Source organism: Pteropus medius, unplaced genomic scaffold (genome assembly GCF_902729225.1).
Source record: "Pteropus medius unplaced genomic scaffold, Ma_sr-lr_union100, whole genome shotgun sequence".
NCBI classification, from domain to species: Eukaryota; Metazoa; Chordata; class Mammalia; order Chiroptera; family Pteropodidae; genus Pteropus; species Pteropus medius.
Window position 1 is genome coordinate 6,343,121 of NW_024349797.1, and position 24,536 is coordinate 6,367,656.

The following is a 24,536-nucleotide window of genomic DNA, read 5'->3' on the forward strand; positions in this document are numbered from 1 at the left end:
AAGCTCCAACTTGTGGCAGTTGTTGATTTCTGTGGTGAAAGTAATCCCACCAAAGCTGTTTTCAAGCTCCCATTGGGGCATCACTGAGCACAGAATTGGAAAGTGATATGCACAAGCAGACGGCCCTTGGGAATCAATGCAAGCCCATTTCACCATGCCACTGTGTGCCCCATGCTTCACTCCCATTCCCAGGCAGAAGTAAGATTTGCAGCATTAATAAGTCAGCAAGAAGACACACACACTCCCACCCACCCATCCACCCATCCACCCACCCAGTATTTCCACTGTAAGGAATTCCCGTCAGGTACTGATATTGCCTGGAAAAGAGGCAATGATTTTAGTTACATTTATAATGGTAAAACTTTTCTTTGCTGGCTCTGGTATGGGGGTCCAGTTATTCTTTCTAAATTTGCCTTTTTTCTTTACCTCTGGCTGTCGCACCCTCTCTACATCCCTCTTCCAACAAATGCTTTATATGGCGACAGTTACCTAGGAAAGTGAAGGATTTTGTAAAAAATTCCAAGGCTCAGTTAGAAAAATGAACACAAATAGCCCACGTTTTATCGATATGTTGCATTCAGATGAGAGTTGGGTATAAAAAGAAACATTTGCCTGCCCAAAGAAACCACCGTCAAAGTCTTGGCATAAGAGAAATGAACTTGTTTAGTATTGGCTGTTTATTCTTTCCTTGTGAGGAGAAATGTCTGAATATGCTCATTTTCATACTTAAAGTCATCATCAATTACAGAGTTGCAGGCGCATTTCTTGCGGGCTGCCTCCAGTGGCTGTCAGTGAAAGCCAAGCAGCTGTTGGGGAGATATTAAAGAAAAGCACCCTGAGTGCTGCCGTCCTGTACCTGTCTCTTGGAACAGGTGGAGATATTTGTGCACAGGGAAGGAAATGAAGGGCACACATCCAGGTTCCTTTCTAGCTGTCTCCTTAGAAAGCATTGCTTTTTGGACAGTCCTCAAAGCGTGACACAGCTGAGACTTGGTATAGATACACACACAGTGTTGTATTTACTTGCAGTTGCTTCCTTCTGGCAATCGTTTGGCAGGTGGAATCAGATTCTTCTCTCTGAGCACATTACCAACTGAGATTCCCCTTTGCTTTAGTAAATATGTGGGCATTGTAGATTGTCAACAGTGATTCCTTTTATGCTTCGAAGACTGGAAAACTTTTCTTCTTTGACACTTGACTGTTGATTTAATTAGCCAGGTGGAAACTGGATAAGGAATTAGGATGTGTGATTCCCATTAACAGTAACTTTTCCTTAGCCATTTCATCATACTTGAAAATGTAATACCCTGTAGGTTGGGAGCCTAATTTTACAGTGGCTCTACTTTTGGGGTGTTTTATTCAATCCATTTATCAGAGTATTTTTACTTTTCAATGCTTATTAATGTTGATTTTTTAAACATATACCTTAAAGCTTTAATTTTTGAGCTAAAGAATGTTATAGAGATACTAGCAAAGGTGAGGAGAGATGTAAAAGAGTATATTAGAAGTGGAATAAATTAAAGGGACTTACCCCTGAATTGCTGTTTGAAAAGTTTGTTAGTCACTCTTGTCGCCATAGTTTAGCACAAAGTTAATGAAAACAGGACTGCATAATTTTGATGTGAAACATCAAGCACCTCATAATTATCATCATCCATCTCTATCTACCATCATCCATCACCATTATTATTGTATTTTTATTGCTTTGATTAATCCAGTCCTAATAGAGCATAATGGCATGGAAATTATTTAATTACATTATAACTGCAAACTTTATCAAGTCAGAAATCATTTAGTCCTATGACAGAAATCCAGAAATACCACCTCCTGGAAGGACTAGTTATATATGTCTTTAAAAATATGTTTAACGCAAACGTTCAGAGAAATATATAGGTTATGTGACAACTGACTTTTCTTCTATTTCCTCATGTTTTAATTTTGCTTCTCTATCAAAGACTCTCAAACTTTAGTGTTCAGAAGGAGCACTTACGACCTTTGCTAAATAGACAAGTTTTGGGGATCTCATAGCAGGTCTCTGGTTGGGTTCTTAGAATCCCTATTTATTTTATTATTTTCAACAAGCATCCTGGATGCTGCTGATATAAATGGTCTGGAAGGGCACATTTTGAGGAACATCTCACTCTGACCTCATAAAAGGCATTCATTATTCTGCCCGTGTTTTTGTTATATTACTATTGAATACAATGTGACTATCAATAAATAATCATTGCAATTTCTATTATATAAATCATTCTAGTTACATTGGTCCAATTACATTGGTCATTAATCATTAATATTAGCAATAATGAATGATAGCAGATGCAGACATGGTACTTACTCTGCCAGCTACTCTTGTACGGGATTTGCAGGTGTTCATCCTCACTTCCAGGCGGGTTATGTCCTATCCCCACATGCGAGATGAGAAGTTTCAGCTGGAGGAGGCTGATCACTGACTCATAGAGTTGTTAAGAAAGTGGGCTCTGGGACCAGACCATGTGAGTTTCAGATCTGTTCCTGGCACTTACTGGCTCTGTGACAGTGACCCAGGTCCTTCTCCTCTCCCTGACTGTGAATGACAACTGTGGAAATGACTAATGCTAACCTCACAGGGTAGTGGTAAGGATTACGAGTGTATAAAGGATAGTCTGGAAGTCATCCATGCTCTAGAAATGTTAACTGTTATCACCCTCTGTAGTGACAACTCTGCCCTCCCCCGCCCTTCTCTACTAAGTCATTGTCATTAACATCCCAGTGCTGCTCTCTGGACTGTTAGTACCTTCAGGAGTAGAGAACGTATCCTTTTTTATTATTATCATTGGAAACCATTTGTTTTTCGATTAATTTTAATAGGGAAACATACAAATACTAGGCATAATTAATAACTTTATTACCTAATTAGAAAGGCAGAGCATAGTGCATGTGACCAGTAAATTAATGTACAAATCTCAGTGTTCATTATTACTATTAAATTCATTCACTTATTTGGTATAAAATAAAATTTAAAAAAAAAACCCAAAAACCTTTTTTCTACCATACTGAATTATAGACGTTAGCTATCTGTAGCCTTACCCACTTTCAGTAGGACTATCTCCCAGCACATTACCCTTCACAGATGCTTCCTGGTGCTCCTGCCTCTGAGGCAGGCTCACAAACTCCTTTGAGTTTTAAAGGTATTTGCAGCTGCCAGTGTCAGTGGGACGTCACTGGCCAGTCCCTGTCCTGTGTCCATTGCTGTCTGTTGTTCCTTGAACTATGGCTGTCAGTATTTAGTGTGCATTAGCTGCACCTGGGGCTCTTTGATAAGTGCAAATTGCTGAGCACTACATTCAGATTCAGTAGGTCTGGAATAGAGCTCAGGAATCTGAGCTCCTCTCATTACCCTCCGCCCCCCAGGTGACCCTGATGTAGCCAGTCCACAGACTTCTCTTTGAGAAACACTTAAATTAGGTAGAGGAAAGCAGAAGTGGACATGAATGAAAATTTGAGACATAATAGGACAAAAGAGACTGAAGTAAGAATAGCAAACATTTCAAAAGAAAATGAGACCATGTCTCTTGATGATTTCATATTGACAATTGGTGTAAATGTAGGGCTTTGCAGCAGGGTTCAGAATAGGGGCAGTGAGGAGGTGGAGTTGCAGCTGGGAACACTAATGGGAAATCACTCTGTGAACACGTGCCTGAAGTGGAATCACCATACAAGTTTACTCTCTCGACTTCTTTATTTATTTGGCCCACTCTTCCTGCTCCAGCAAGCCACTAAAGATTCTGCTTATTATGGACAGGGTCCCAGGGAATTATTATATATGCGCAGAGGGAAAGTTTTGCAGGTTGTGCTTAGAAGCCTCTGGGTTTATTGAGATTTTATCTATATATTTTAAAGAAAATGAGCAAAGATGGGGAGAGGGATCTTAAACACCAAGAAAAACAGGGAATTCCTCCTAGGTGATAATTCAGTTGAGAATTGCCTCAGTAATTGAGCTAATTGATAATCAATAATTGAGAAGCAGATCTAGAGGTTTTTATAGGATATATATTTTGATTTTATTTAACAAAAACAAAACATTGTTCTAGGAGCTTTCAAAAATATTAACACAGTTAATCTTCTTAGCCACCTTTGAGATATGTAATAATATGCCAGTATTACAGACAGGGAAACTGGGATGTTCATTATCTTTCCTAAAAGTCATAAGGGGGAGGCAGCAAGGCGATAGCTCCATACTGTGGAGGAAACAGATCATCATATCTGTAGGAAGGGAGCCTGCCTTTCTACGACCATCAAAAGAATCTATTTAAAGTCATTAGACTGAATACTCCTGCAAGAATTAGAAATTAGAACCCATAACTCAAACAGAATTTAAACAGTTTTGGCAGCAAAAGTAACTTTTGGGAGTGAGTGTGGGGGTGGAGGATGGGAGTTGCTTCCTATGATGATAAATTGGGTGGGATTATCTAGGACAGTTCCTAGATCTATGGCAATGGGCATATAAGGTGGATTCAAGAATCAGAATTTATCCATTAGACTCTCTGCCACCAAGGTTCATTTTTTCTAAATCTGGGCCAAGAATATCAATGCCCTAATTATTATTTCTTCTTGACTCAAATTGCTCAATCCAAGATCTCACACTGAGAACACTGAAATCTTTACCAAAGACTTTTTTAGCCAAGAATATATTTTTTATCTCCATATACCCAAAACATTTTAAAAATCAATTTGTATTCATCTAAATTTTTATTTTCTATGACTGAATAACAATACTATTCATAATAATGGACTTTTAATGAGCTCTTACTCTGTGTGGTCACTGTTTCAAGTGTTTTACCCATATTTCATTATATAAAATAGCATAATTTACTTTGATTAACCCAATTTTACTAAACACTATGGTTGTTTTCCAATTTTTGCTATTATAAACAATATTGCAGCAATCATATCTGTAGCTAAACTATGTAAAATGTTTGTAATTGTGTCCTTGGAATAAATTTTCTGAAGTAGAATTGACCATGTTAAGAGTGTGCATATTTTTAAGTTCCTAGCACATTTTACCAGATTTCCTGCCAGAAATGTTGCACCTGTTTACATTTCTAAACAGAGCATGATTTTTATAAAAAAAATTAAAAGAAATGAATTGCATGTTAACCTCAAGAATCAGTATATCCAATTACTTGTGTCCTCAAAAGAGGGAATCAAAGTTATGTTTCAGTCTATCTATAATACACTGTCATGTGAGTACTAAAGAAACTTCTCCAAAAGTCACAGGGAGTAAAGTGTTGTAAGTTCTCTGAGCCATAAAACTCCTGGTATCTGAGAGACTCTCATTCCCTATCATCATTTTGATCATTCAGGTCTTAGTTCAAATGTCACATTTGGAGAGAATCTTTTCCTACTACCCTCTCTAAAATAGTTTCCACAACCTACCCATCACTCCATCTCATTACTCTATATTATTTTTTAATAGCACTCACCACTATTCTATTTGTTTATTTTATTGCCTCTCTCCTCATAATATAAGCTTCTAGGAGTGAAGAGACCTTTCCTATACTAGTCATTTTATCCCTGGGGCCAAAAATAGTGCTTGAAACATGGAAGACATCCATATATGATGACTGAGTGAATGAACGAATGCTAGTTCTATTAAATCCCTAAATTAACCATTCATACACATTAGTCTGCAGTGCAACACTGTAAAGAGACCAGATATGCACATGGGGCAAAGTAGCCTCTGTGACCCCAAGATACTCAACTTTGTAGATGAAGATAAGCCAGGAAGGACTAATTATTAAAAATTCAGTAGCATCAGCCTTTTGGTTACACTTGTGTTAATTTCCCCCTGTGAGTTGCCATTTAATGGTATTATGCGTCATTATAGATGAATTTGGCCATACTTTTTTCTTTGCTTCCTTAAGGGCTGTGCCATTTGGGTAGCCATCTTAATCAATTTTCTCAATTTGTCTTCCATGGGTAAAGCTTTAGCAGAGCTCTTAAAGATTCTAATGTCAACTTCTCTTAAGATTATTTTGTCCAATAATGGGTGTTTTGACAGATAACATTTTGAGAGCAGGTATCTTAATGATTTACCTTGCACCTTAACTAGGAGAATATGCTTGTTTTCCTCTGACAGGCATGGAATCTGGGGTTCCCCATGGTATCTCCAGCACTGACACAGGGATTGTGCATAGGAAGCATCCCAAAAAAAATGTTTAATAAGTGAACAAGATCTGTCCTACCTATCAAGAAACTCACCTGGGATATATTAAATGTTCTGGATAACTCCTTTGAGCATTGAGAATCTAGGGGACTAGCTCTCTCATATCTAAGTTGAAACCTGCTGAGTGTGGGCAGTCGAAATTGCTTTAATATGGATTTCACTGACTTGAATCTGTGAGATGTTGTTTGTCTCATTGGGAAGAATACCTACTTCCATCCCTGATCCCTTAGGAAGCCTAGGTCTCTTAAGAGTTCTGTCTCTTAAGAGTTCTGTCTCTTAAGAGTTCTATCTCTTAAGAGTTCATATAGAACTCTTATATTATAATAAATGTTCCTCGTTTGTGCATTTTTGTTGTTTACTCAGAAAAGATGACTGGGTCAAAAAAGTCACTTCTCAATTTATTTGTTTAGATTACTTGGTTAGCGAGTGTAAGCCAGTCTGATGCTGTAGAAACTCAGTAGTGCGTATTTGGCGGGATTATGATGTTCCTTGGTAGGCTTGTAAGTCTTAGCAAGCTTGGTGAAACACTAGGCTCTTTAAAGTGACTTTTCCTCTATTTTGTTTTAAGTTTTGTCAGTTGGTTCTCTTTTTGCCTCTTACCCATCCCTAAATACCTGTAGTAAAATAAATAGGAAATGTGGTCTCTAGTTTCCCTCATAACAAAAAACTATATTTTCATTTCTTCGAATAAGTCAGTTAATTTCTCCCATATCTAGTGATAAAGGGTACAGATTTGAGAACTAAATCACCTAGATTTGTGTCTTAGCCTCATTACTTACTACTGTTGAATTTGGGCAAGCTACTTAACCTCTGTGTCTCAGTTTCCTCATCTTTAAAATAGAGCTACTGAGAGTTCCTTCTCCATACAGCCACTGTGTGTTAATAGTTAACACTTTAAGTTAGCTTAGAAGAATGACTAGTATATCACAAGTTTTCCATGTCAAATTGTTTTTATTGGGAAGGTATATACATACTTACCTATCTGGAATTAAGGAAAAGGATCCACTAACACTCTAACTCCAAAATAATGATGATGATAATTGCAGTTCCCATTGATGACATGTCCACTCTGTGCCAGGCATGGCACTGAATGCTTTGTCTGCCTTATGTGATTTTAATAACACATTGAAGCAGGTATTGCTATTTATTCCATGATAGCAATGAGGAAACTGGAAATCTCGAAGACTGAGTACTTTGCCCAAGGTTAAGTAGCTCTTAAGTGGTGGAGTTTACATTTAAACCTAGTCTCACCTGATTTTAAAACCTGTCCTCTTAACCATTATGCCATGTTATACCTATAGTCTTCTTTCTCTGAATCTTAGTATTTTTATTAAGCTAAATTTCAATGGCTATTCCTGAGGAATCCTTCAAAATCCTTGCCTTGGTCACTTTCAAACCCAATCCTGAAAACATAAGAATTTTATAAACTCTATCAGTAAAATCCAAAACTAGATAAAGACCATTCTAAAGACCTGCAGCTAAGACATCTTCCCCCTTTTTATTATACTAACAATGTAATTTTCTCTGGTTGTTGCTCAGAGCATTAAGAAATTAAAGCACTTGAGGCTGGATGTGTCAAGAGATGATTTTTGGTTTGTTTTAGTGGCTGTTGTTTCTGAGATGTTTCTTTCTCTTTCATTCTGCTTTTTCTGTCTCCAATCTTGGCTTTAAGGAGAACTTCCTGTTCACGTTCAGGAATCTGTGGCGAGGGAAGCAAGCACAAGAATTTGCCTGCCACTATTTGGATGTTAATATTGCGTTTCAGCCTCCGGGAAAACTGACAGAGCCGCTGTGAACATCATGTGTTTGGGCTGCAGCTTTGGTTGCCAAAGTGCAATTTTTACCATTGGCATTTCTGCCACCTGCTATGGGTAATAACTGTCTAAAGGACAAATCCCTCTGTCTGTGATATTTTTTTTCTGGGCTTCATTGGAGAGAAACTGTGAAATGATTTATTTCTCCATACATGAGAAGCTACATGGATTCTCAGGTGCAGAGTTTTGGCCTCTGATACTTTATGTTCTTAGGTTAATCCATTAACTTGTCTAGGGGGAAAGGGACAGAGAAGATGGATGAAGGTGTTACAAAAACCTAGATGAGAAGGATTTCAAAAAAGCCCAACCACTGCCTCTTCCTCCCTCTTCCCATCTGCTCCTGGGAAGTCCTTTATAGGAAGCTGGGTCTGTTAATAATAGCCAAGCTTTGTTCCTGTTGTTACAAATGAGACCAGTTCTTTCTCACTACATGGGTATAATGGATACGTTACCTGTCTTCTCATATTCTCAAAAGTATGTGTGAGCGTGTGCACACACACACACACAAATGGTTTTGTGCTCAAGAGTGGGGAAATGCAGAGTGAAACAAAAATCTTTTTACTGCAGACCTCAGTGCCTTAAAAAATCACCCATATTATGAATCTCTATCAAGGATATATAGTATGCAACATTTTCCAACCTTATTTGATCTTGGAGTACTTTTTAGGAGCAGTTTAGGGACTAATGTCCTATTGAACACACTTTGGAGAGCGTTGGAGTAGATTATTTTTGTAATTTAGTTTACAAACTTATCCTTCTGCTTGGGTGAATTGGCTTGTTAAGTGAATTTTTTTTTTTATGTCCGATTTTTCAGGTTGCAAGTGCATTTTTATAGAACTACCAGAAATGGTGGTTCTAAAAAGATTCTACAGGAACTGAATTATCTCAGTGGCTACCCTGCTTTCCTCCCACCCCCTCCATTTTTTCCCTGTTCTTACAAAGCCTTGAGTATACCTAAAAAGAAGAAAGCTAAGTGGTAGAGGTACATGCCTCTGTAGGTGGATTGGTGTGTTAATTACACTGTATTCACGTAATCTGTGAGTGGGCTTTGTTAATTAGATACCATAGGAAGTTGTATATTTATATATAAAATAAACATATCCTGGATTTCTCTTTGTGTACATTTTAAGGTGGTTTTTTTTTTCAATTAAGGATTTTATTTTGCCCCGCTACAGAATCAACATAAATTATGGAGTTAAGCATAACAGTAAAAATACAATGTATTTTTTATGTAGCGTTCTTAATACAACATATCACAAATTAAAGAACAAAAAGCAAAAATGAAGCATTTAAAAAGACATTCTAACCATGGTAGATGGCACATTTTAGAATCTATGTGACAGAGGCCAAGACTTGCCTGACAGGCATCCATACTCCTGTTCCAGCTTATTCCCTCAATGTGTCAAAATTGATTCCAAGAGAGACTGGCCTTTGTGACTCTCATAATGTAAAGCATGCACATGACCACGTAGCATTTCCATTCTCGGAGAATTATGCTGTTTGGCTTTAAGAGATCAATCATAAGGACATGTTTTTATTCCCTTCCAAGTCAATTAATTTCATTAAAACACGTGCAGAAGTTAAAAAAAAATGTTAAACTTGGTATAGTCATAACTACACGTAATCTATGTTGGGCTCAGTCATACCCATTTTTCATGAAGCTCTTGGTTACATTAAAAAACAAACAAACAAACAAAAAACCTTTCTGATTATGAAAGAAATGAGTTCAGTGCCCTGCTATGTTCTGAGTGTTGCTGTCTCATAGCACATGTAGAGAGAAGGAGGCTGTGAGGCCAATTCTGTGGTCACCAGAAAAGGCTTCCTTTGGCACGTGAAATAAGGCTGTCCCATTTTCTGGGTGATAAAGAGCTCAATCTCTGAGGTATAGGCCAGATATGGAGGGGGATCAAACTGTTTTCCCAGCTATTCTAGCGTGGTCTTTGTTTCAGAAAGCAGAATCTGGGGAATACGTTGCAAGTCAAAGCTTACTTGGTTTTTTTTCTTAATCTGGATCTGGACCCGTCTGAATGTAATTTCCTCCCAGTTCTGGCAATAGGCTATCAGTCTTTGTTTCTACAGTGTTGGCTGACTATACTTTTCCTTATCTCTGTCAGTACTTTTATGAGAAGATGAAAGAGCTTTTATCAAAGGGTGATAGCATGGTGACAAGCTGCATGTTTTTAATTGGTTTTTATAATTTCTCTTATTTTTCTCTTTGCTGACTTCCACTGACATGCAGTCTCTTATGTATGTTCGACTTCCTTTTATTTTCTCTCTTCCACACTTTCCCTAAACACAAGAGGAAGAAAGACAGCAATGGTAAAAGTTCTAGGGACACATCATACACTTGGGTTCCAGTAGAATTAGGGGGAGTGGTTATTTTGAACTATGGGTGTGTTTTCATTCCTTCTTGAGACTGGTACTAGCAGGGGCTACTGAGACTGGCATAGGTCCTACTGGTTATTTAACAGAGTGGGCAAAAAGTAGTATCTTATATTAAGATCTTTTTTTCTTTTTTCAAAAGAAGTTCCATTTTGTGATCATTATATCTCTAGCTTTCCTAGAGAAATAGATCTCTATAATGTTGGTGTTCACCCCAGCACTGTTTGAGGGAAAGACTTTGTCATATTATTGTCAGTAGTATTTGTGTGAGGAGATATAAATGTTGTTTAAATGATAAAATAAATTCAGCAACTCTCAGACATAGAAATAGGAAATGGAATTGTGAAGCCGAAAAACAGAAACAATAGAAGAATGAAACTTAAAGAAATACAGGTTTTTTTCCTAGTGCTTTTCCTGGAGTGACTCTACTGTGGTTGTTCTGTTTATCTATTGCTGTGTAACAACCCCCAATTCAATGGCTTCCAAGTAACAAGCACTTTATGATGCCGCAGATTCTGTGGGGCAGGAATTTGGACAAGAATTTGCCTTTCCTTTGCTCCCCAATATCTGGAGTGTCAACTGAGAAGACTTAAAGAGCTGGTAGTGACTTGCATGGCTTGGACTGGAATTACCTGGAGCTTCTGTACTCCTATGTCTGGAGCTGGACTGGGATGAATGGAAGGCTGAACTGAGCTGGGAAGGTCTGCGTGGTTTTTCCCTGTAGCTTGTGCTTCTCATCCGTAGTGTCTGGTTTTCCGAGAGGGAATGTTCCAAGAAACTGCATTGCCTATTCTGATTTAGCCTCAGAAGCACACAGTGACAGTCCTACCACATTTTATTTGTTACTAGTAAGTCACTCAGAAGAGAGAATTAGTTTCTACTGTCCTGATGAGGGAGGGGCAAAATCACATTGCAAAAGAGCAAGTTGGATGGAAAATGTTGTTATGACTGTCTTTGAAAAATATAATTCTCCACGGACATTATTTGGTCAGTTTGAAAAAAGAGTGAGGCGATTGTATCTTTATATTTGGTCGAGAAGTGTATCTGGCACTTTATCACGCTAATAAAAGTCGGATCACTTTTAAGTGCCTTGTATTTAAAATGCTACTTTTCTTCATCAGGATTGCACTAAGATACTGTATGGGAACTAATCAACATGAATTTATTTGTTCAGCTCATTTAACAATAACCACTATTTAATACATAGGAAAAAAATCATAGAATGTAAAGTAAGAAACAAATGGGAATGTACAAGCAAGAAGACAAATTAATGAATAATAAAGAAGTGGAGATACTTAAGGCAAGGTACCATACACAAATGAAGTTCTAGTGATTCTCGACCCTTATCTCATAAAAGAATCATTTACAGAATTAAAAAACAAACAAACAAACAAACAAACAAAAGCAAAAAACTTTGGTACTTGGACTCTTCCAGAAACACTAATTGGTCTGAGGTGTGAACCAGACATCAAAATTTAAAAGCGCCCGAGGTGATTCTAATGTGTAGCCTGTCTTGAGAACCATTGTTGCAAACCATTTGTAAAGTGCATAAATGAAAACAAACAAACAAACAAACTTATTTTTGTAATACATAGTTGCCTTATTTAAGTCTTTTCTCTCCTACAGACTATTCCAGAGCAAATATGGTTTCATATCTGACAGGTGGACATATGGACAAAACCCATATGCCAATAGCTAAGGAAAAAGCTGAAAGAACTTGTTTCCTTGATGTTAGCATTGAACCACCGAAATATCAACACTATAGTTGTCCTATTTTTATGTGGGATGATAAATTTCCTTTTTTTTTTTTTTAACCAGAAATTGAGCTATTCTGTAACTTGCAACCAAAAGCATATAAATTTTCCTACTTATAAGCACATTTTCTTGATTGTCTGGACAGTCTGCTCTACAGTTCCACCATTGAGTCAGACGGGTCTGGGTTTGAATCCTGCCTCTGCTACTGTTAAACATAACAGTGAGTAACCTTCAGCAGTCTTTCTTTTTTCACATCTGTTTATAAATCAGAAGAAGGTAAAATACCTGCTTCACGGCATGGCTGTAGGAGTTAAACTCATTCATTCTTTCATTCGGCAAACCTTTATTGAGCACACGACTATTACCAGATCGTGTTCTGTGCACGGAGTATACAGCATTGAGCAAGACAAGCACAGTGTGTATTCCTCTTGAGGGAGAGAGGCAATAGTATGTTAAAATGCAGAAAAGAATGTCAGTTCCTGATAGAAGCTGGGATAAAACAGAATGAAGCAAAAGAGTATGATTGGGAGATACCTTAGGTTGTGTGAACAGAAAAAGCTCAAGATTCAAATGATAGAAGGTAGGTCTCCAAGGGCCAGAAAAGCACATCTAAGTCAGAGGAATTGTTAATGAGAAAGTCCTATGGCAAAAATAAGCTTGACTTATTCGAGAACCAAAAACACACGAAGAGCCTGGGCGGAATTAGCAATAGGGAGAGTGAGGGGAGTAAGACTGGACAGGTGGGCAGGGGCCCGGTTATGTAAGCCAGGGCGAGGAGTGTTGATTCATTATAAGTCTGGTGGTGCCCATTTATAGAATTTTAAGCAAGGGAGTAAATTATCTATTTTTATTCATGCAGAGGCAAGATGGAAATGAAAAACCAGTTAGGAGGCTATTTTAATTGTCCCAGTGAGATATGATGGTATCTTGTTTTCGGGTGGTGCTGGTAGAATGGGGAAAAAAAAGGACATTCAATTTTGCTGTGAACCTAAAACTGCTCTAAAATGGGAACTCTATTTAAAAAAAAATGTACATAAATGTAAGTAAAACACTTAGCTTTCCATTGTGGGCACTCAGTAAATGCTAGCTATTATCCTTGTTATGTTGTCATTGGTATTAGTAAAACCTGGAGGCAAGATCTTATTCTGTCATTACATTGCTTTTGTGGGAAGATGTAATCAGAAAAGCAGAGGGCTTTTTCAAGATTGTATATATTTTCTTTAAAGGCTTTCCCCTGACATGCTCTGTGATGCTAAGAGGGCCTGGTTAGCTTAAGGTCTCTATAGAGGAAGGCTACTTACTTTAGTAGTGTGGGTCTGTTAAGAGTAAATGCAAAGGGTCGAAACTCTTAACGGATGGTTATTTCTATTTCCACATCTGATGGTAAATATTTTATCATTGAACGGTATGGTTCTATGAATCCTGTTACATTATGTACCATCCAAATTAGTTTCAAGATTCTAAACAGACAGAATTGTTTTCCCATCAAAATGGGGATAAATATGCAAAGGCGGGATACATACTCTCTTTAGAATGTTAAATCTGAGCTGCCTTGGTTTTAAGACCAGTGGAAATCTTCACTGTTTTGCCTTATCAGGACCCTTGTGAAAAACTGTTTTATTGGTCGTATAAGTGAAGGCTAGTTTGTAATTAAGGCAATGAGTCTGCATTGAAATGTAGGTTACAGATCTCAAACTCAATGTCTTTATTTTTTATTTTCTATTGGAAAACTGCTCGCCACTTTTATTTATTAGTTTCATACATGTAAACTGATATTAAGATATACTTCTCAGTTTAAAAGATGCAGCCTGCATCAGTGAAATCATTCTTCCACACCTGGAGGACTTTAAAAAGAGAGGCTTCTTAGGTAAATATTATTCTATTTTGTTTATGTGTTTTCCCCTTCAGATAGATTTTATTTTTAAAGCAGTTTTAGGTGCACAGCAAATCGAGCAGAAAATTCAGAGTTCCCATGTACCTCTGATCTCACGCATATACAGCCTCCCCTCCCCCGCCCGCCCACTATCGACATCCCCCACCAGAGCGGAACATTTCTAGTTGGTGAACCTATATTGACACATTATTATCATCCAAGGTCCATGGTTTACATTAGGGTTCAATCTTGGTGGTGTGCATTCTGTGCTTTTTGAGAAATTTGTAATGACATGTATCTACCATTACAGTATCATACAGAGTAGTTTCACTGCTCTTAAAATCCTCTGTGCCCCACCTGTTCAGCCCTCCGCCTTCCCCTGTCAACCACTGATGTCTCTGTAGTTTGGCCTTTTTCAGAATGTCATATAATCAGAATCATACATTATGCAGCCTTTTTAGATTGACTTCTTTCACCTAGTAATATGCATTTTAAAGGTTTTCCATGTCTTTTCATGATATGATGGCTCATTTCTTTTTAGTGTTGAATAATAATCCATTTTCTGGATGTACCACAGTTTATGTATCCAGTAGCCTATAGAAAAACATCTTCATCGCTTCCAAATTTTGGCAATTATTAATAAGGTCACTATAAACATCTACGTGCGAGTTTTTGTGTGGACATAAGTTTCCAACTCATTTTGGTTAATATCAAGGAATGCAATTGTTGGGTTGTACAGTAAGAATTAGTTTAGTTGCAAAAGAAGCTTCCAAACTGTCTTCCAAAGTGGCTGTTTTGTTTTGCATACTCACCTGCAATGAAGGAGAGTTCCTGTGGCTCTGCATCTTCCTCAGCATTTAGTGCTGTCAGAGTTCTGGATTTTGGCCATTCTAATAGATGTATAGTGGTATCTTATTGTTGCTTTTATTTCATTTCCCTAATGACATATGATGTTGAGCATCTTTTTATATGCTTATATGCCATCTATATTTTTTGAGAGGTAAGATATCTGTTCACATTTTTTATCCATTTTTTCATTGGGTTCTTCATTTTTTTATTGTTGAATTTTAAGAGTCCTTTGTATATTTTGGTTAATAATCCTGTATCAGATATGCCTTTTACAAGTATCTTCTCTAGTCTGTGGTTTGTCTTCTCATTCTCATGAAAGTTCCATCATGTTTTTAATTGTAGAATTAGACAAAGGAATAACCAAAGCTTAGTAATCTTCTTTAGAGAGCACATTATCTTATAGTTTCTGGTTTCATCTGAGATAGAAAACTGATCTGTACTGTTTCCTTCCTTCATAATAATTTCAGTGAAATAAAATGAAAGGAACTAGGAAGTCTTAGCGAAGTCACCCAAAGTTCGAGCGAGGAGACATGCATCCCAATTCTCCACCTAAAGAGAGAGTAATGCAGAAACCAAATACGTTAAGAGTTTATTCGAATTATACCTTGGAGCAAGGGACAATGTTCATCACTTTTCTGAATCCTTATTATGGGTTTTTTTCCTCCACGTAAAGGTTTCAGTGGCCTAGGTTAGATCGTTGAAATAAGGCTGCTGGACATTTCTAAGTTGGAGTGGGCTGAGCTCTTAACCTAACTGGTGTCCTTATAATAAGAGGAGGAGAGACACAGAGACAGACCCATACACACACAGAATATCATGTGAAGGTAGACAGCCATGGGATGATGGAAGAAGGCAGAGATTAGAAAGTTGCAAGGGCAGGCCGAAGAGCCCCAAGGATTGCTGGCAGCCACCAGAAGCTGGAAGAGAGCGCATGGCCCTGCTGACATCGTGATTTCAGACTGCTAGCCTCCAGAACCGTGGGAGAATTCATCAGTGTTGTGTTAAAACACCTAGTTTGTGGTACTTTGTTACATCAGCCCTAGCAAACTAATACAGGAGTCGAGGAGGCTGCTGAACCCCGTTGGCCACTGAGGGACTTCCACAGAGGCCACCAAAGTGGAGTGACCTTAATTAGATCTTGGAAGCCAAATATGGAAGCCAGATCCAAGAGCCAGGGGGACTAATGAGGAAGAGTCATTAAAAGAGTTCTTGGCAGTCACCTGTTCCAGATGTCAGTGTTTCTGCCAGTTTTTATCTGCTCACTGCCCAAATCACTTTAATGGACTGAGATGGATTGGACAGCTTCTGGTGTGAATAAACACTTAAACATGAAGTCAAGTATAACCCAAAACCTGGGTATCTTGCTTTACATTGAAAAAAGGATGCAGCTGTCCCTGATCATGTAATGTCCTCCCTTGTTCATAGGTAACCTAATGGACACTTAACACAACATTATTCCAGCCTTTTCTTCCTATTGAGTTTTTGTTTGTTTGTTTGTTTTTTAATTTAATCCTGAACGATCAGTATTCCCAGGAATTATCCTGGAAATGGTAGGGTTTTGTGTTAATTTCCTATTGCTGCTGTGACAAATCACCACAGCATTCATGGCTTAAAACAACACTGAGCCTATATCTTACAGTTCTTCAAATGAGAAGTCCAGTATGGGTTGCACTGGATGAAAGTCAAGGTGTCAACATGCTGTCTTTCTTTCTGGAGCCTCGAGGGACAAATTCGTTTCCTGCTCACTTGGGTTGCTGACAGGATTCAGTTCCTTGCAGTTGTAGGATAGAGATCTCTGAGATTTTCTGGCTGTGAACTGAGGGCTATTGCCAGCTTCTGGAGGCTATTGTCTCTTCGAGGCCAGCAAGAACTGGTCAAGTGCATCTCCCCTGAAGTCTTTCTGGCCTTCTCTGCCTGTCCATTTTTAAAGACTCATATATTTGATTGAGCCCACCAGATAATCCAGAATGGTCTCCCTCTCTTCTGGTCAACTGACCGATAACCTCAACCTGCTACCATAATTCCCTTCTGCCATGTAACCTCACGTGTTCACAGGTCCTGGAGCTTAGGATGTGGGCATCTTTGGGGTACCATTATTCTGACTACTACAGGTTGTCTGCAGCAGACCAACATGACTTCCTAACAGGACTGAGTAGAAGGAGAAGCTAAACTGTGAGGGGAATACAGAGCTCCATCAAAATATAGCACATATTAATAATATAGCACATATTAATAATATGATATGAATAGTATTTTAAAAAGTCTATCCTTTTAAAAAGTCCAAAGGATAGACTTTTTAAAATACTATTCATATCATATTATTAATATGTGCTATATTATTAATATATAATATTAGTATATTATATATTAATATAATATATTATATAGACTTTTAATATAATATAATATATAGACTTTTAAAAAGTCTATCCTTTGGACATGGTTCCATAGAGTAGCAGTTAGCATGTCTGTTTTACATGTAGAAGGTCCTGGGTTCACACCTCAGTAGAGCCACAGTCCATGGTCTACAGCCATGCCACCCTCAACAAGCCTGATGTCTGATCTCGGGAGCTAAGCAGGGTTGGGCCTGGTTAGTACTTGGATGGGAGACCACCTAGGAAGACCAGGTGCTATAGGCATAAATAATAGTAATAAATTAAAAAAATAAAAAGCCTATCCTTTAATCAACTTGTTGACTTGAAAATTAAAAATTAAATCTTCTTAATGGAAACTATTTGACTATTAAGAACACCAGATATATCTTCAATAGCACTGGTTTCTTATCAACCAAGAAAATGCTTTCTGGATAGTCCATGAGGGAATATGTAGAATTGTTGGTGTGCTGCGTTCAGGGCTCCTTTTCGGCCTTAACTTTAAGCATATTAAGTATAAGTTCCTCTTGTTTCTCTTCTGATTGCTCCTTCAACTTCAATAAATTCCAATAAGGGGAACCTTATTTTTTTAACTTAAATTTTCCTTGCTTAATTTCATCCAGTTGTCTTTAGAATGATTTTTATCCCATCAATTCGTTATACCATTTATATATCAACATCTGTCTTTCTGCCTCTTTTATTATTTTTTATTTTATTATTTTGTATTTATTTATTTGTTTTTCTGCCCCTTTTAAATTTCCTAAGAGGTATATTACTGGTAAACATCAACTTTCATTTTGGTCAGCTCTGTTTCATGAATTTACTGCCAAATGTGGACACTTTTAGTTTTCCAATGCAGGTTTTAGGCTCTTCTCACATTCATATAAAATTAAACAAAACAAAAATATATTTAAAAGTTTCTTCGAAGAGAGGTTTTTTTGTGCGTGTGTAGTCATTATTATTGAACACATGTTATGTGCTAGGTGTTCTAGGTACTGGAAATACACCAGTGATTCAGATGCTCAGTGTCCCTTTTGGGAGCATCGCCTTAGTGCAAACTTGTTTTTATTGTCTTCTCTTCCCTTAGTCCCTTTATGGTAACCCTTGTCTACTTAGATTTTTGTCTCCTTATCTTGGCAACGATACATCTTTTTTACCTCTTTCCTTATTCAGATTCTGTATCCAGAATCTCATTTGCCCATGGCTCAGCTTTTGAATAGCTCTACTCGGATTAAGAAAATGCCACCAAAGGGCTAATTGTGATAGCTCTGTATGCATTTACTACCTATCAAGGGGTTTAATTTTAACCCAAATGAATGGACTTCCTTTTGGTGGAATTGTAGCTATCCTACTCAGGCTGCTAAAGCCATATATTTCTTAAGGCCCTTTCATGGTACCCTGTCAATTTCTCCTTTTTAGACCTCTTCATTTAATCTCCCAAATGGTGAGACCAGCCCTGATCTCAAATGTGACAGTTAAGCACATGCCAATGACGTCTTCACCCAAAGCAGTAGAAAGGCCATTTTTCAAATAATGATTTAAGTAGGCCAAAGCAAACAGGATACTCACATTAAAGGAAGAAGAAACTGCATATTTCAGAAAGTCCTATGGATTTAGAAACCTTCGCCTGCCTCACATTCCAGTTTTCAAGTTAATTTGCCCATTAGGTAAGGATCTCCTCAATGGAACTTATATTGGTGAACTCCCAGACCTTATACAGTTCTCAAGAGATAGTAAACAGCTCCCCCGAAGTGTTAACAGCATAGCATATCCCTTTAGTGGCCCAGTTGTGTAAGTCTCACTACTAAAGCTTCCTGTACTTGAATTCTCGGCGGTGGCAAAGGGAGGAATAAATACTTGGAAGTTTATTTTGGAGTATCAAATAATTGGCTGTTTAAAATACAAAAAAAAATTAAAAATAATAATTTTTGAGTAACTTAAATATAAAAATTTCCATTAAATTTAGATGTGACTAAGCAATAAAATATTTGCTGTTTCAATGCCAGTCAGGTACTTGACTAAGATAAAAGTTTAATGCCTAACTGCTTCACCAGAAATAGCTTCTCACCCTACATCACAGGACACTGAATTATGCCGAAGTCTTAGAGGAGGCAGTTGGTAGGCAAAGAGAATTAAAATAAAGAGCCAACAGAGCTTGAGTTCTTTTTTCCCATATATATGGAGAAGGAGAGAGTATATTCCTGCCTTGGGCTCATTAGCAAAACACATTAGCTATAGCTGAATGATTTGCACCTGGTGCCTGCCCGAGGTCTCCAAAGAGAGGAGATTTACAATTCGGTTTTGAGCCTGGGAACCTTTGAAAGCCCTTTTTATCAAAAATTAGATAGACGCTTGGAAATGTAAATATGCCATATTTCTTTTTAGATTACGCATTTGCTGAAGTTCACCTTTTAATTTGTTTAGAAGCGAGTGGCCCTGCCACTTATTACACTCCATGCACATCACTTTTGAGATGAAATTTCCAGATGGAGTTTTAATGCTGAAATGGAGCAAAGGGATCATCTATTACAATCTCCTTCTTATAGATTAGCAAACCGAGCCCCTGAGAGGTTAAAGAAGTAATTTAAAATCTCAAATATTTAGCAGCCTGGTCAGGACTAAGACCCCCCATTAATCTCATTTCCAGCATAGCGTTTATTTTTTCCTTTCCCTTTACTAAAATTATAGTTGCTGGAATAAACTCCTTAAAGATAGAATATTCATTAAGAGGTCACCTAAAATAGTATAATCTCATATTTTGGAAGATTTCTGTATCCTTAAAATCCACTTCATTAGAGTAAAATTTAATACTTAATTGGTGATGTTTCTCCAGGTGGAAACTTTCATTTTGTTTTGATGCTTAGATTAGACATTTTCATTTGTTTGATTTAGAGTGGGATTGAAGGGGGCAAAGGGCCCAGGGAAACTTCATTGTGACGTGGCATCCAACTACAGCCAGACACTTTTATCTAATCAGCACACTCCTTGAGGTCTCTGGTAATTATCAATAAATTGGATGGTAGATAAATAGCCGTGTCGTATGAGTGGGGAAGTGCCGAAGGCACGCTAGGGGTGACTCTTTCAGCTTGTCGGTATGAGGGAGGAGTACAGACAGATCTGTCCTGTTTGTCAGGAGCAGAAAGTATGTTGGAGAAAACTAACTCTCAGGAAGGGGATGTGTCAGGAAGATGGATTACCCCAGGAAGTCAGAGCTGCTCTCCCAGTGGGCAGCAGTCCACTTGGATGTAATTTGCCGGCTGTCCGTCTTGTCCTAGTGTGTGTCTCTGTCTTTTCCCTCCTTTGCGCTGCCAGCGACCAGCCTGTGCTCTGTAGATCTAATGCAGTCACAGAGCCTTTAGAATCGTTAAGACCTAGGAGGGAGGGGACACTTGTTTGCAGAGAGTGAATATTCAGCATGCACACTCTTCCTATCAGCACTCCCAGAAGCTCTCAGAGAGACAGATCCTGTGGGGAAAACTCTTTAAATGAGCACCTTATTAGAGAATGATCCTGTTAGGTGAATAAAAGGCTGATTACATACCCAGAGGTGAGCCGTAATGAGGCTCAGAGTAACTAAATGAAGCAATCTGCTGCACTTTGTATCTGGACTTGAGCCTGAGCATTTCAAACTGGCAACTGGAAAAAGAAAAAGCTCTAGGGAAAACCACACAATAGGCTTGAAATATTTCATCCTTTTTTTTTTTTTTTTTTCCCAAAAGGGAATTTAGGGCAGATTTCTTGGGTAACAGTTTTGAAGAAAGAAGCCTGGTATAAGCAGGAAGCTTGGTGTGGGTGTTGCTACCACATATAACAAAACCATAAACACTTTCCTGTCCTCGTTGGAGGCTGAGTGATCCAATGGGCCTTGCTTTTAAAGCCGTAAGGGTTGTCTGGACAAGGATTCCAGCATGGCATCTCAGCACCATTGACTGAAAATTGGGGAGGAAGTTTGAAGCAATGGTCATTACGTTTCCTAAGGAGTGAGACATAAATGAACCTTCCACCCTGGCGAATTAGTCACAAAAAACCATGGCAGCAGGTTGAAACCACCAACGTTGGTTATTGCTATCTGGTCTTGTTTATATTTTCAGTCCCCTGTGGCAGCAGCTACAGCCCAGAAGCCCATTTCATTGATAGTTCACTGGCCTTGGTGATCCAAGGATTTCAATATTGATGAATTATTGTTCTAATTTTTGGAGCAAGCATCTTCGTGATTCTTTCCTCTGCTGCCCACCTTCTCCCCAACAGGTGCAGGCAAGGTACTGAAGTCGAGAGAGGATTCTCACCTCTGCACCAGAAGACTGGCTTCTTAAAGGGGACATGACACTCGCTAATAATGTGACCTACTGTTCAGTATTTCTGAGCCTCATTTTACTCACCTGTAAAATTGGGAGGAACAATAGTTGTGTTGCCTTTTATTCTTTTCTTTGTATACAAGAGATATTGAGTGTGTTTTATAAACTATCATGCGCTGTTGTAGGAAAAGTTATGTTTATTCAAGGCATCTGATTTGTATTTTAAAATTCTTGAATTATGATTCCTGGCTAGTGATACCTAAGACCCTTTTTACTCCTCAGGCACACAAGTACTGTTTGTTTCAAAGCAAGATGTTCAAAAGCAAGACCAAACAGTTTGGTTCCCTGGATCATGCCACTGAACTCTCTTGACTGTGACTTTGCTTTCCCCATTCTTATTTCATTGGGAAAAGAACTATGTAAGATTTTATCCTGAGACTAAAGAGAGCTCTTTAAAATGACCTCAGGGATACAAAGAGATCAGTTGCCACTTATTTCCTTAATACGATTAGTTTCTAAAATGTAAAAGGCTGAAATAGCACTTGTTTCTCACAGGTTTCTGTCAAAACCAACATAGGTGCTTGTTAGTGTCATCATGATGGGTGGCAAAGACACCCCATTTCACCCTCATTTTATCGTCTTTGATGTAAAAGTGTCCCACTGTTTCAGTAGAATAATATGGTGCTCATCTGTTAGCTGGATGGAGGAGAGCGACTATAATCCGTTTCTCTAGGCATGCTTTCCTCAGACTAAGGGCTAAAACTACCATGCAGCTCAGATCTGAGAGAAGAGTCAGAGGCATTCAATGATTAAATAGTCAATATGTTCTGACTTTTCTGCTGATTTACCAAAGAGAATAATATCTTCTCAGTTTCATCACTTATTAGCAGCCATTTAGCTTGTCTTAAAAGCATGTCTTGATTTGAACAGATAACCCACATTTAAAGCACAAATTAATAAGCTTTTGTTTTATGAAACGGTGGTGCCCTAAACTGGGGCAACGTCATAGGAGAGGAGAGTTAAGATTCCAGCAGCTACATGGAAAAGAAAAACAACATTTCTCATTTTAAAAAAATGAATTAGATACTCTTTATTTGTCTTGGAGAAGAACATGAACACTTAAGAGAGTAATTGGAAATGATTAAAAAAAAAACATTAAAAGTATTTTATATGCTCTGAGGTGAAAACTGAGGCTCAGAAAACTTAAGTAATTTGGCTCATCACATGACAGGATAACTTCTTGTTAGAATATGGATTTGAGACTGTGTTCATCTGACTATAGCTCTGAAGGGTGAATTGATCAGCTTTTGTGTCCTGAGGAATCTGGAATCACTACTTTTCCCCACATTTCTCCATCCTCTCTGTCCATCCCCACCTCTTTAATCTGGTCTTTCTTTTCAAAAATATGTTAAGATTGTCATTAAGGCACACACTGTTAGATAATGAGTCGATATCTATGTATCTACTATCTTAAAATTGTATTTAAAAGGGACCTCATTCTTAAAAGTTTGAAAATCTTTATCAAATACCGAGTCGCAAATAGATTTTCTTTACCTCTTTGAATGCTGTAGAAAAATTCTTCATATTCCTTGGCTGTTGAACTTCTCAATATTAACTTGGAGTGCATCTCTTCCTACAGTTCCTTTATAGGTTGTTCACTTTCAGAGATGCCTGTTTTCTGGTTGGAGAAATTCTTTAAATCATGGGTACCACATCAGAATTTCTTTCAGTTAGGATGACAGATCCAATAAACTGCATGTGTGTGAAGTACAGATAAACGTAATCAGATCTCATGCTTCAGGGAATAAACTGATTACCTATGACAGTCAGGAAGGAGTCTTCCCCATTAGCATCCTGCAGATACCCAAGCCAAGAGCTGGATAGAAAGCCACTAACCCAAGGCTTTCTTATAGAGCTTCATTATGTGCAGAGTATGAAATCTGAACCTATGACATAATGTGCTGTGTATAATGGTTGTCACACATGGATACATATTTAATGTGCAGCAAAATAAATACTGTAACAGTTGAGACCGGGTTCTATTTAGATAACTGGGATAGTGATTCATTAAACATAAACTACTTAAAATCTTTCATGTTTCCTCCAGGGATCTCAAAGTACCTTCCCAAAATGAGCTCATTAATCCTCATGAATATTTTGTCACATAAACTCTGTTAAATTTCTCTGAAAAAAACAGGTCAGTCAGTCTGACTAACCAGTAAGCCCTTGTAGCAGAGCCTAACAATCTTTATTGCCTTGAAATCTCATTAGAGATTTGACTTCTAAGACCATTATTGTAAATGGATTTTATTTTCCTCTCTGACTCACTAGCTACATTTATCTTTCCAACAAACATGTGGTGAGTGTCAACAATGTGCAAAGTTCTGGATATAAAATGATAAACAGGGCACCAGGTATAGTGGGAGAGAGCTGGAAGTTCTTCTAAATATACTAGCAAGACCTCTCTTCAGCAGCTGTCCTCTTACTGCACGGGTCATCAGATCACCTGGGCTCTGACATATGGAAACCTAGCCTCACTCATGATTTGGTCCTAAGAGGCCTTGATAGATTCCACTTAGTCCAGTTGAAATTTAGAGAGTTGGTCATGTTCTACCTTAGAAAACCCTTGCAATAACTTTGGTTCCTTCAAAAACTGGAGTGGTCCAGAGATCCCTACTCTAGTATAACTACAGTGTGTGTGTGTGTGTTCATCAGAAATGCTTTAGAAAAGATGATTAAATTCAAATTTGACAAACTTTTCCACGTGAATTTTAAAGACAAGTCCCATGTCGATCCCAAAAAAATAATAAGAGAATAACAGTTTAAGAGACATTTTCAACTAGATATCCATATTTAGGTCTTACTTGTTTGGTTTCGTGTTTTTTTCTTAATGTTCTTTTGGATCAAACCATGATAGTGTCTAACCTTGCGGCTGTTTAATGCGAAGGAAGTGTCCAAATAATGTTGAAAGAAAAGATTTGTGAAATG

At 37.9% G+C, this 24,536-nt stretch overlaps 1 protein-coding gene and 1 pseudogene across 1 annotated transcript in view; both read left to right on the forward strand.

Annotated features, from left to right (window-relative positions):
• The window catches only part of NRXN3 (neurexin 3), a 1,605,778-nt gene that overhangs the window by 1,065,875 nt on the left and 515,367 nt on the right, over nucleotides 1-24,536 (forward strand). The gene's annotated exons all lie outside the window — the stretch shown is intronic.
• LOC120619918 (uncharacterized) lies at nucleotides 17,405-17,520 on the forward strand (annotated as a pseudogene).